At 36.6% G+C, this 11,055-nt stretch overlaps 1 long non-coding RNA gene across 1 annotated transcript; it reads right to left on the minus strand.

The window, feature by feature from the left end:
* Positions 1 to 456: 456 nt before the first annotated feature.
* Positions 457 to 6,527, minus strand: LOC107696180 (uncharacterized). The gene is made up of 8 exons (XR_001635061.1): positions 6,433 to 6,527; positions 4,815 to 5,016; positions 4,525 to 4,700; positions 4,292 to 4,442; positions 3,631 to 3,711; positions 3,363 to 3,505; positions 1,087 to 1,162; positions 457 to 975 (listed from the first exon to the last, which is right to left on the minus strand). It is a non-coding gene; the product is annotated as an uncharacterized LOC107696180 (long non-coding RNA).
* Between the last annotated feature and the right edge of the window lie 4,528 nt (positions 6,528 to 11,055).

The following is an 11,055-nucleotide window of genomic DNA, read 5'->3' on the forward strand; positions in this document are numbered from 1 at the left end:
CAATGTACTGTGCAGACTTTTTTTGCAGCAGATGTTTTTGCTTTTTTATTTTTTAATATCATACTTTGTAATTTTGTATTTTAATTTTTTTTAGGGTGACGTTTTAACATTTTCAGGGACTACAGATGAAAAATAGCCTTTAGGCTAACTCTGGCGTATTTATATTAATAATAAAAAAACTGCTTCTGTCTCACATTTTGTACAAGAGATTTATTCAGTTAAAATTTTTAAGTGAAATCATCAAGAATCAGTGTGCAGTGTGGTTTGTGTTAACACTTTAATGGCATAGCAACACTATACAATTGAAGTACAAAGTGTACAGATCATAGACTTCAAAAAAAGATATAGAAACAAAAATTAAGAAAGGAAAGCTTATTTTAGCTTAATTCAGCAACAGCAATTTTATTTTCATGAAATTGATGAAACTGCTCTATTTTGAGATTGGAATGTGTGAAAATTGTTCTTGCTTGTTTTGATACTGTCATGTTTGACAAATACTATAAAGTGAATGTGTTTCTCTGAACATACAATAAAAAGCTTGAGGGGGCAATTAATATTCTTTTCCTCATTAAAACGTTTTAATCCCAAGATGCCTTTAATGACTGCGTGTACCTTGAATAAACATTTTTGTCTACATGTATGTGAGCTGGATTTGTTTGTTATGGGATTTCAGTGACCCTTCTTTTAAATCCTTTATGCACGGGATCTCAGTCTATAACCTCTGACCCCGTTGATCCCTCTCCTGGATGTTGGTTCTCTTGGGGCAAGGCCTCTGGCAGAAGCCTTACACGACCGCTCACATTCCTCCTTGGAGACAAAGTTATTTCCATTCGCTTCGCAACCACCGTACCAAAATTGTGAGCAAGAGCCAGAGGAAGAATCAAAGTAGAAACGAGATGTCCATTCATAACAGGACCCAACATCTCGTGCCAAAGAGCACACACCAGCAGAGGGCTGACGGACTGGACTATAATCCTGAAAACAAAAGAGATAATGTGTTGTAAAGAGTGTTGATACAAAAAAATTAAATTATGATATATGCAGCATAGAGGAATATTGAGAGTGAAAATCAATGAGCTGGTTTACTCTATAGGGTAAATCAGGACATCCTGCTCTTCCAAAACCTTGAGCAGCTGTTACTCCATCAAGGCAGCAACCATATCTATTAACAGGCAGATACACACAACATAGATAATTGAGTGAAATAGGATATGAATGGTCAGTTTATAGGTTGTGAAGTTTGCATTATATTGAATGGATCAGATATATTGGACATTATTAAAGGGCACCTATTATGCCCCTTTTTACAAGATGTAATATAAGTATTAGGTGTCCCCACAGATAATTTATTATATCAGTTTGAAAATTCCTATTTTGAGTGGAAGCAGAAGCACATGCTGCATCCCAATTCGCATACTATCCATCCTAAATAGTACTCGAAATTAGAATTAGTATGTCCCAAATCGTAGTATGTTGAAATTAGTATTCCAAAAGTACCCGGATGGTTTACTGCTTCCGGTAGAAATTCAAAGTGCAAATCTGTGCACATACTCTTAATGGCTAATATTGCACACAACACAATGTGTGGACAAGGATTCAATTAAAAATACAAACACGCATGAAAAGTGTTAAAAAACTACAAACATGGCAGATATGCGAGAACGACAGACAGGTAGAGAAAGGGGTTTGAGTGATAAATAATCAATATCTAACCTGTTGAAAAAATATTTATTTAATGTTATCCGCATTATATTTCATCTGCAGCAACACTGTGAACTTTATAATGACACATTTGGTCATTATTTTTTAAATGCATCATTATGCAAACATATGAGCAGAGTTCTCGGTATGATTGACCCGCGACTAGCAGATCAACATCCCTCTTCATTTCTCTCCAATACGGTAGGAAATTAAATTAAACGAAATATGGATAATGTTAACTTTGACAAGATGACTGACAGTGCAGTTTAAATGGTGACAGGATGTACGTAATTAAGCAACAGAGCGTGCTTTAAAGACGCAGTTATGACGAAGTCCTAAAGCTTGCCTACTATTCTGCTACATGCTCAAAAGTATGTACTTTTTCTTCACAAAAAGAGTACATACTTTTAGGGCATAGTATAAGTAGGCGAATTAGGACGCAGCAACACTGTTTTCGTGCATGAATCTTTAAATGCAAATGAGCTGCTGCTCCCCGCCCACCTTTTCCAGAATAGAGCTGTGACTTTACAGCTTTTACCTCAAATACTATAAAAAAACATCTGTTTGATTTTGATTATCATGTATATCGCGCTGAAATCATGCGTTTTACAGCCATATCAGTTTAAACTTCTGCTCTAGCGTGAAGATAAACATGGTGGATTGTGTGCGGCTCACTCAGGGCGGGGTCTTTGCTAATACGGCGATGTCAGTCAGCGGTCGTGGGTGGGGCCTAAACATTGTGACGTCACAATGCTCAGAGAATCAAAACGGCATGTCTAATGAGACTGATTTGGTTTAACGGGGATTAAAAAATAAGGAGTGGGTGGATTTTTATCATTGTAGGGTGGTTGTGTTCACACACTGCCAACACACATTTATGCCCAAACACCATGTAAAAGTGGATTTTGCATAATAGGTGCCCTTTAAAGGTGCAGTATGTAATATTGACAGATAGCAGTTGAAATGGGTACTGCAGTCCAAATTCAAAATATTGTTTCTCCCACCCCCTCCTCCTCAGATGCGACGCTCCAACGGGTTGTCAAAATTGAGGACACGCATCGGGAATGAGAGCAATTGACACTTGAAGGCGATGAGCCCTACACTGTAAGTTGATGAGTTGATTTATCCTCGTTTTAATATGCTTCTGGTCTTAGAACTTTTTAGACTGATGCAGAGGCTTTTTAGGTCGAGTAAAATCTGCGATCTCTGACCCAGTTCATTTGCTGTTCATACACTGCTTTCCGCTCTCTGGCAACCCGGGGTGTTGAAATACTATTGGTTAAACTGCATTGGGCTGAATCACACAGACCAAAACAAAAACAGGCATTCCGACACAGAATGCACATTTTCAAAGTAGAATAATTGGCTTTAGCTTTGCTTTTCAGAGAAACAAGTATGTTTCCTAAAAATCTGCAAATGTATTATGGTGTTTTTATGCTTTGATACAATCAAAAAATTACATTCAGCAGCTTTAAATTAGACTGTCAGTATATTTTTATTATAATGTATATTTTATTTATATGATATTTTATATTATTATCCTTAATATTTTACTTTATTTATATTTCATTTGATATTTTATTTTATTTTATTTGTTTTGTAGTCTTTTTAGTGATCAAAGTGTATCTGTGGGCAGATGATTTGACTATATATATATGTACCTGGACCTATGAAGAGTCATCCTGAGCACAGCCTTCCCCACGAGGCCCTGAGGCAGCAGTGTGGCCATCCGGACAGCAGCCATAATATGACTGGGCACAATGCGGCCCAGTCACTGTGGGGTATGGATCACTTGATCTGTGAACTGCTCACAGAGCAAATGTAGAGCAAGAATCAGAACATATACAATAAAAATAAGCACATGAGAAATGGATACAGAAATTTAAAACTGCTTTCAAATCATCTACATATTTGTGACAGCTTTTTAACCTGAGGTTGCATCATGGGTATGAGGCACAAATCCACGCAAGGAGCTTTCATAACCACTGGGGTACTGCACGCTGGGCACCACTAAAGCAAAGTAACACAAACACAGAATGAATCTCATAGCACAGGGCATTTCAAACTTTTTATGCCACAGTCTGTCAAATATGATGATTCCCTTCAAGGGACCCCCTTCTTAAAACATAAAAGGCAGCAATATATTTTCATATATAAAAATCTATTCAACTGAGAAAAACTATAAATATGTGTAACATATTTTCTGGAAAATATTTAGTTTTTATTGAACTGATGCTGTAGTTTTTCTACCCATCATTAGACTACTGTTGGCTGTATAAACCTTAGGAGAAAATAAAAATATGGCTGTCAAAAAAATGAAAATATTATGTTTTTTTCTAGCACCAAATCAGCATATTAAAATGATTTCCGAAGGATCATGTGACTGCTGAAAATTCAGCTTTGCTGAAGAATCTACATATTTAAATATATTAAAATAGAAACAGTTATTTTAAATTGTAATAATGTTACACAATACAACAGTTTTCACTGTATTTTTGACCAAAGACAGCCTTGGTGAGCATAACAAAACATTTATTCTTCTTTCAAAAACGTGTATACACATACAGTCAGTGACCATGAATAAACTCACTTTGTGCACCAGGGCAGGGCTGTGTGTTGCAGTTCTCCACAGCATGAGGTCTGGGGAAAGTAGCACATCTTTCATCTGGATATTGATTGTGATCCAAATCCATGCATACTACTCTGCGCTCACGAGTACCAGTTCCACAGCTACGAGAACACTGAAGGAGACAGGGAGAGAGGTATGTACTTCAAACTGATCGGCTTTCTCCTTTATGGCCTTGCTCTCCTTCCTTCTCTCACCAGGCTGAAGTCATTGTTATAATATCTAAAACTTGGTGGCAAGCTGGTCTCTGACAGGATCTGATGTCATGTGGACGTGTGAGACCCCTGCAGTGGTGCTCAGTGATGTGCTCTCCTCTGCCCCTGACACAGAACACCTCTCGTGTCTGCTGTCCCTCACCACACGTCACCGAGCACTGGGGGAAACGAGAGAATAGAACAATAATCAAAGTTAGAAATAACAGAGCAACACCTGCCAAAAATGTGTGATTGTGAGTGCATGTGTTGATATTAATTAAATAACTACATACATCACCAAAGGGACCGACACTGTACTCGACACAGGGGTGCTCGTTGCAGGCCATCTGGGAAGCTGGTTTCCTGAGGCCTTGTGCAATGCAGTGAGATTCATCGACCATTGCTGATGTTCTCTCATTAATACAGTACACACTACGGGTCTGCACTCCTCCACCACAGTGAAGCGAACACTCTGAAAAGGTGCTGTATGTGTACCTACAAACACAATCAGTCACACTTAATTTGAATTTTGTTTACATACAAGATTGCCAAAGCATTATACACAAAAAAAGTAATGACAAGAAAAAGAAATAGACAATATTACAAATAAGGTGCTAACTAATGAATAAAATAAGACTATAACCATTCAAAATGATATAGAGTTGAAGGAGTTTTCTCCAGCGGGTATCTTCTCACTTCTTGTTTACAAACATGTTTGTTCAACTGAATACACCTATTTTTAATTATTTTATTTATTTTATAACAATATAGTAAAATTAGCATGCTAGTACGCAGTTCCGAATTCAGCATTGTTTTCGTTCTTGAATGAATCAGTATTTTGGAACAAATCGGTTGAATGAATGAATGATTCACTTATGACTCACTTATACATGTTTTGCTCCTGACTGAATCGAGTATGAGGTCTCTGCAGAGCAAAAGTGGGTGTTTCTAAATTTGCAGGCATGTTCATACTGGTGGGTGTTTCTAAATTATGCAATGAAAATGATGCACGTTACCTGACCCCACCCCACACAACCGTCACTGTGATGGGAGCAAATCAGATAATGCGGTTGAAAACGCCCCTCAGTTTTGGCCTCGCCCACCAACCTGGTAAATCCCATTACTGTCCTCCAGAGACCTAGGCTGCTTCCGAAATCGCTTATTTCCCTACTATATAGTAGGCGATAAACAGTATGTGACAGAAGAAGTATGTCTGAATTCACAGTACTCATAAAAGAGTAGGCAAAAAGTACCCAGATGACTTACTACTTCCGGCATGATTCTGAAGTGTGCATACAATGGACACTTTACTATCCCATGAGGCCACAGGAGAGCATTTATGAATGGCAGTGACATGACGCAACTGACACTGGTAGGTCACATGACAATGACAAAATGGTGACAGGTCACCAGGTTCCAGCTTCCAGGTTACATTTATACTACACACAGTCATACTATATAGAACATACTATTCGCCGCAAAGTAATTACTTATTCAGAAAAGTACCTACTCAAGAGGGTATGCCATTTCGGACGCAGCCCTATGCTTGACTGAATCAGTTTTTTAAAATGATTTCGAAAAATGAATTCGGAAATCGGTTAATACCGATGAAAGACAGTCACTTATTGCCCCCTACTGACATATTGTTACCTGCAGAAAGTAACTGAAAAATACACAGATGGACAGACTGAAATATAATACAATATAATATCATATAATATAATAAATATTATATAAATGAAATAAACAAAAACAAGCGAACCAAAAACAACAGGAAGTCAGGAAAAAAAAAAAGATTTTATAAAAATAAATTGTATAAGAAAGAAGTATATATCCATGTATGCAAGCATACACATATACATACATTTCATAGACACATATTACACATGCATAAAATCATACATAAATTACCTGTAGGTGTCCAGATGGGCAGCAGCTCCAGAGCCATGTCTAGAGGTGACAGGAAGAGAGTGATCCTCAAAAGCCACAATCTCCCCATGGCTCACCGCCTTTCAGCAAAAATAAGGGTGTTAGAATGAACTGTTTGTGTGTGTGGTTTTGTGCTGTAGTCAGTGTACACATGCTCTGCAGACTCCTTCCACGCAGATTTCTCTGCGGCCCACATAGCACGGTGTGCCGTCCACTACAGCAGGGCCTGAAACCTGAAATATCCATCGTGAATAGTTTCAGAAAAAAAATTTAAATAGGCATGTCATTTCTGCAATTGGTTATACTAATTCTTGAGCATGTGTTTTATGTTTGTGATACTCACACAGAGAACTGCAGAGATCAAGCCCAGGACCCCGAGAAGAGAGTGTTGCATCATCTTTAGGATACACAACACACATTATTTTAAGGCATTTTTACATTTTTGTTGACTACAAATTATTCAACTTCTATAATGAATGATCACTTACCTTCTCAGTGTGATACTTCGGAAATCCCAAGTTCACCCAGTCACAGCGAGAGAGATGCGTCACTGACGTCCATTCACTCAAGACTGAACATCTCTCCCTTTGTGCACACGTACACAAACGTACCAATACACACTACTGATATCAGGTTGCAATTAACCCCTCTTGGGAGAATATCATGCATGAATCTTATCATGATAAAAGGGAAATGAATCAGTGACTACTGCATAAATCTTCATCACACTTCATTATTCATTATTGTTCAAGTTCACCCAGTCACAGCGAGAGAGTTGCGTCACTGACGTCCATTCACTCAAGACTGAACATCTCTCCCTTTGTGCACACGTACACAAACGTACCAATACACTACTGATATCAGGTTGCAATTAACCCCTCTTGGGAGAATATCATGCATGAATCTTATCATGATAAAAGGGAAATGAATCAGTGACTACTGCATAAATCTTCATCACACTTCATTATTCATTATTGTTTGGTAAAAATGAAAAGCAGATTGAGTTCTACACAATATCTGTTTATTTAGACATTTTGGTATAATTTAAATCTTCATTTAATAATTTTGCAGTCTTCTATAAGAATGGTCAATGGTCGATTTTATATAGTGTTTGCATATTTTACAATGCATATTTCAAATCAGTTTTACAGAAAGATACAACAGGATCATGCAAGAGACTTCTGACCTGTCTATTAAAGGAATATTTCACCCATGAATGAAAATTTGTTTCTACAAACACGCAGCTTTTCGCTTCTCAAGACATTAAGTGATGGACTGGAGTTGTGTGGATTACTTGTAGATTATTGTGATGTTTTTATCTGTTGTTTGACTCTCATTCTGAGGGCACCCATTCACTGCAGAGGATCCATTGGTGAGCAAGTGATGTAATGCTACATTTCTCCAAACTGGTTCCAAATAAGAAACAAACTCATATACATCTTGGATGGCCTGAGGGTGAGTACAGTTTTCAGCAAATTTTCATTTTTGGGTGAACTATTCCTTTAGGGCCAGAACCCCAAAATATTATTTAGAAAGCGAGAGAGAATATTATTATGAAAGCATAAGTGTGTGATGTGTGACAGACAGGTCTCACAACGAGGCTTTTTTCAATGTTCTAACCACAGACGTTCCTCTTAGTGCCACTAAACATATAGTATTCAATCATAGGGGTGGAAGTGCTTTGTGACACTCAATCCTCTAAGCTCCTATTTTAGTCCCTTTCACTTTTCAGCAACCAAAATGACAGATGATGGCTGTCATTGTGAAGAAGAATGCAGACTAACTGTGCCAACTTTACCTACAGGATCGGCTTCACTTCCACCCTAACAACTAAGATCCAGACACCACGTATAGGGACGATGAACTTGGATAAACAGGATGCATTGTTTAGGTGCCTATAACATTTCATAAGAGGAGATTTCAGGTAAAAACTCATGTGTGTCATTTTTTGGATGTTAAAATCTTTAGTCGTATCTCATTTTAATATGAGACTATGAGTAAGCCATTCGTATGATTACCCTAAAAAGTGTAAAAAGTGTGGCTCTGGTTGCTGCTGTCTACAGTTTAATTAGAGCTGTCTGTTGAGCTTCTCAGCTTGCCTTTCTTTGGCATCCAAAGCGTATTTGGTGTCTTGGAGGTCCTCGATGGTCTCCAAGGCCTCCTGCAGCTCCTTGTTAAGAGCGTTGTATTTGTCAGTCAGTATTCTGTTCTCCAGGCGAAGCTCCATGATGTGGCAACTCAGCTCCAGGTTGGAATGGCCACAGTGTCCACGTAGCTGCTCCACCTCCCTCAGCAGAACCTCCATACTCCTAATCAGAGACTCCAACTTCTCCTGTTGTTGGGTCATACTGTTGTGTTGCTTTTTGTGCTTCGGTTCTCTATAGTATTCCTAAAAGAAATAAGAGGAAAATAGATACAGATACAGACACAGACAAATACAAACTGAAATCCTCTCTCTGTCTGATAGTGTCCGTTTTAAACAAATCCAATTTGTTTAATCCCTTCCTTGTCTCACCTCTTTCTCCTTTTCCCTGCTACTCTCTCTCTCTCTTTCTTTACTTTATAGATCTAAAGCAGTGGTCTTTGGCTGATTTTGGGATATTAGGATACAGATTTTACATCAAGTGGCGATCCAATATCTGTACTGTTTTGGTAACTAAATCATAAATTAAAATAATGATTAATTAAAATAAAGCTGAAATAAAATAAAATAAAATATTATATAAGTATACGATAAAACTGTAAAATATTAAAATAACTAAAACTATAAATAAAGGTAAATAGACATATTTAAAAAATAAAAATGACAAAAGCAAAAATTACTTAAATGAAAAAAAAAACTAAATTTAAATTAAAAATTAAAAACAACATAAACTAATCATGTAAAAATAAAATATTAATATTAATAAATACTATAACAATATATAGAAAATAATAAAATAACACTGTTAATCAGCAAGTCATACAAAATGTCAGCAACAATCTCCTTAAAAATCAAACTGAAATGTATTAATATTACAACAAACCACATAGGCCGAACAATAAGCAAAATTCATAGGCTGAAAAGAAAAATAATTAAATACATAAACAACAGCAGAAATGTGATGCATCATCCAAAAACATGGAACAACTAAATATTGTATTAATATATCAGCCATATTACAGAGTGACAGATACATTTATGCCAAAAATACGGTAGAGTTTGATTGGATGAATCAGCTGCCTTTGTTATCATCAACAACAACTAAGATGTGAAAATCATTTTCTCCTCCCCTCAAATTATGCATGATTTATAGTTGCATTGTATTATTTGTATTCAGTGTTGTTTATCTCCACTGCCTGTGACAGACCTGCAATCCATTATTGGGTTGTGAAACCACTGATCTAAAAGACATTCTGTTATCTTCTAGTTGGCAATCCCCTTTATTAAAGTGAAACACATCCTTAAAACATGCATGGATGCACACACATAAATGCACGTTACACCTAAAGACAGGAGAACTATGGTTGATTGATGTACAGTATCTTCTGCTCATAATGCCTAATGATCAGTCAAGCAAAGTAAAAGTGCGCCATGCTAAACGTTAAGCCACTATAATCACTAAGGTGATTAGCATGCCAACACAATATTTTAGCCCCAGACTGTGTGACTGCTTATCCCATACACTGCCTGTCTGCGGTCCTCTCAATTTAGAGGCTAATACTAAAAAAAGTCCCAGCTCAATCTGATAAAACAGATTTCTATTGTAATGGATGTGCAAAATGCTCATTTGGAGAGCAAGAGAATTGAATGTTCGGCTGTAAATAGAGAGTCACATCAGGTTACAGTCTGTTGCATGGTCTTTTAATCTGATGTCGAGGGCACAAATAAAGCTAGACACAAGCTAGATCAGCAAAAGTTATCAGGAATCAGAGATTGCAATGAAAAGAGAGACACAGAGAGAAAGCCATAAAGACAGCTTTCTTAAATTACCGCCACATTCAGCTTGTTACACAAACATCACTGCTGCTAAAAAAACAGTTGCTGGTAAGACGTTGCTGACATGTAGTACTTTTTTCGTGAGTTATGGCCCTGCAATTCTTACTGTTTGTTCTTGTTTTCCCCATATGACAAAAATATTTATATTTTTAGTTTGGCATAAATATATATAAATATATACATATTTTTCTATCCAAAATATTTTTTAAACATTAAAAATACATCAAATATATTTTCCAAACTACATTTAAACATATTTAATAAAACTTCTTAAAACATTTAAACTATATATATATATATATATATATATATATATATATACACACACACACACACACATGTATGTACATAAAAATAGAATATATTTAAAAATGTATATATATTCAAAATGTTTATATTAATTAATTCATAAATCAAATATAATTTTAATGGTCAATTGATTCTAAATGTTTGGCAGTCGCTGATCTATGATATTCTCTACGTTACAGATCAGAGTGGTTGCAGAACCAACATTCGGCCACTAGGGATGGGCGATACCACTTATTTTGTTTTCAATACGATACCGATATTTTTCAAGGCAGTATCGTCGATATCGATACCGATTCGATACTTCTGCACTAAACTTT

Source organism: Sinocyclocheilus anshuiensis, unplaced genomic scaffold (assembly GCF_001515605.1).
Source record: "Sinocyclocheilus anshuiensis isolate Anshui unplaced genomic scaffold, SAMN03320099.WGS_v1.1 scaffold306, whole genome shotgun sequence".
Classification (NCBI taxonomy): Eukaryota; Metazoa; Chordata; class Actinopteri; order Cypriniformes; family Cyprinidae; genus Sinocyclocheilus; species Sinocyclocheilus anshuiensis.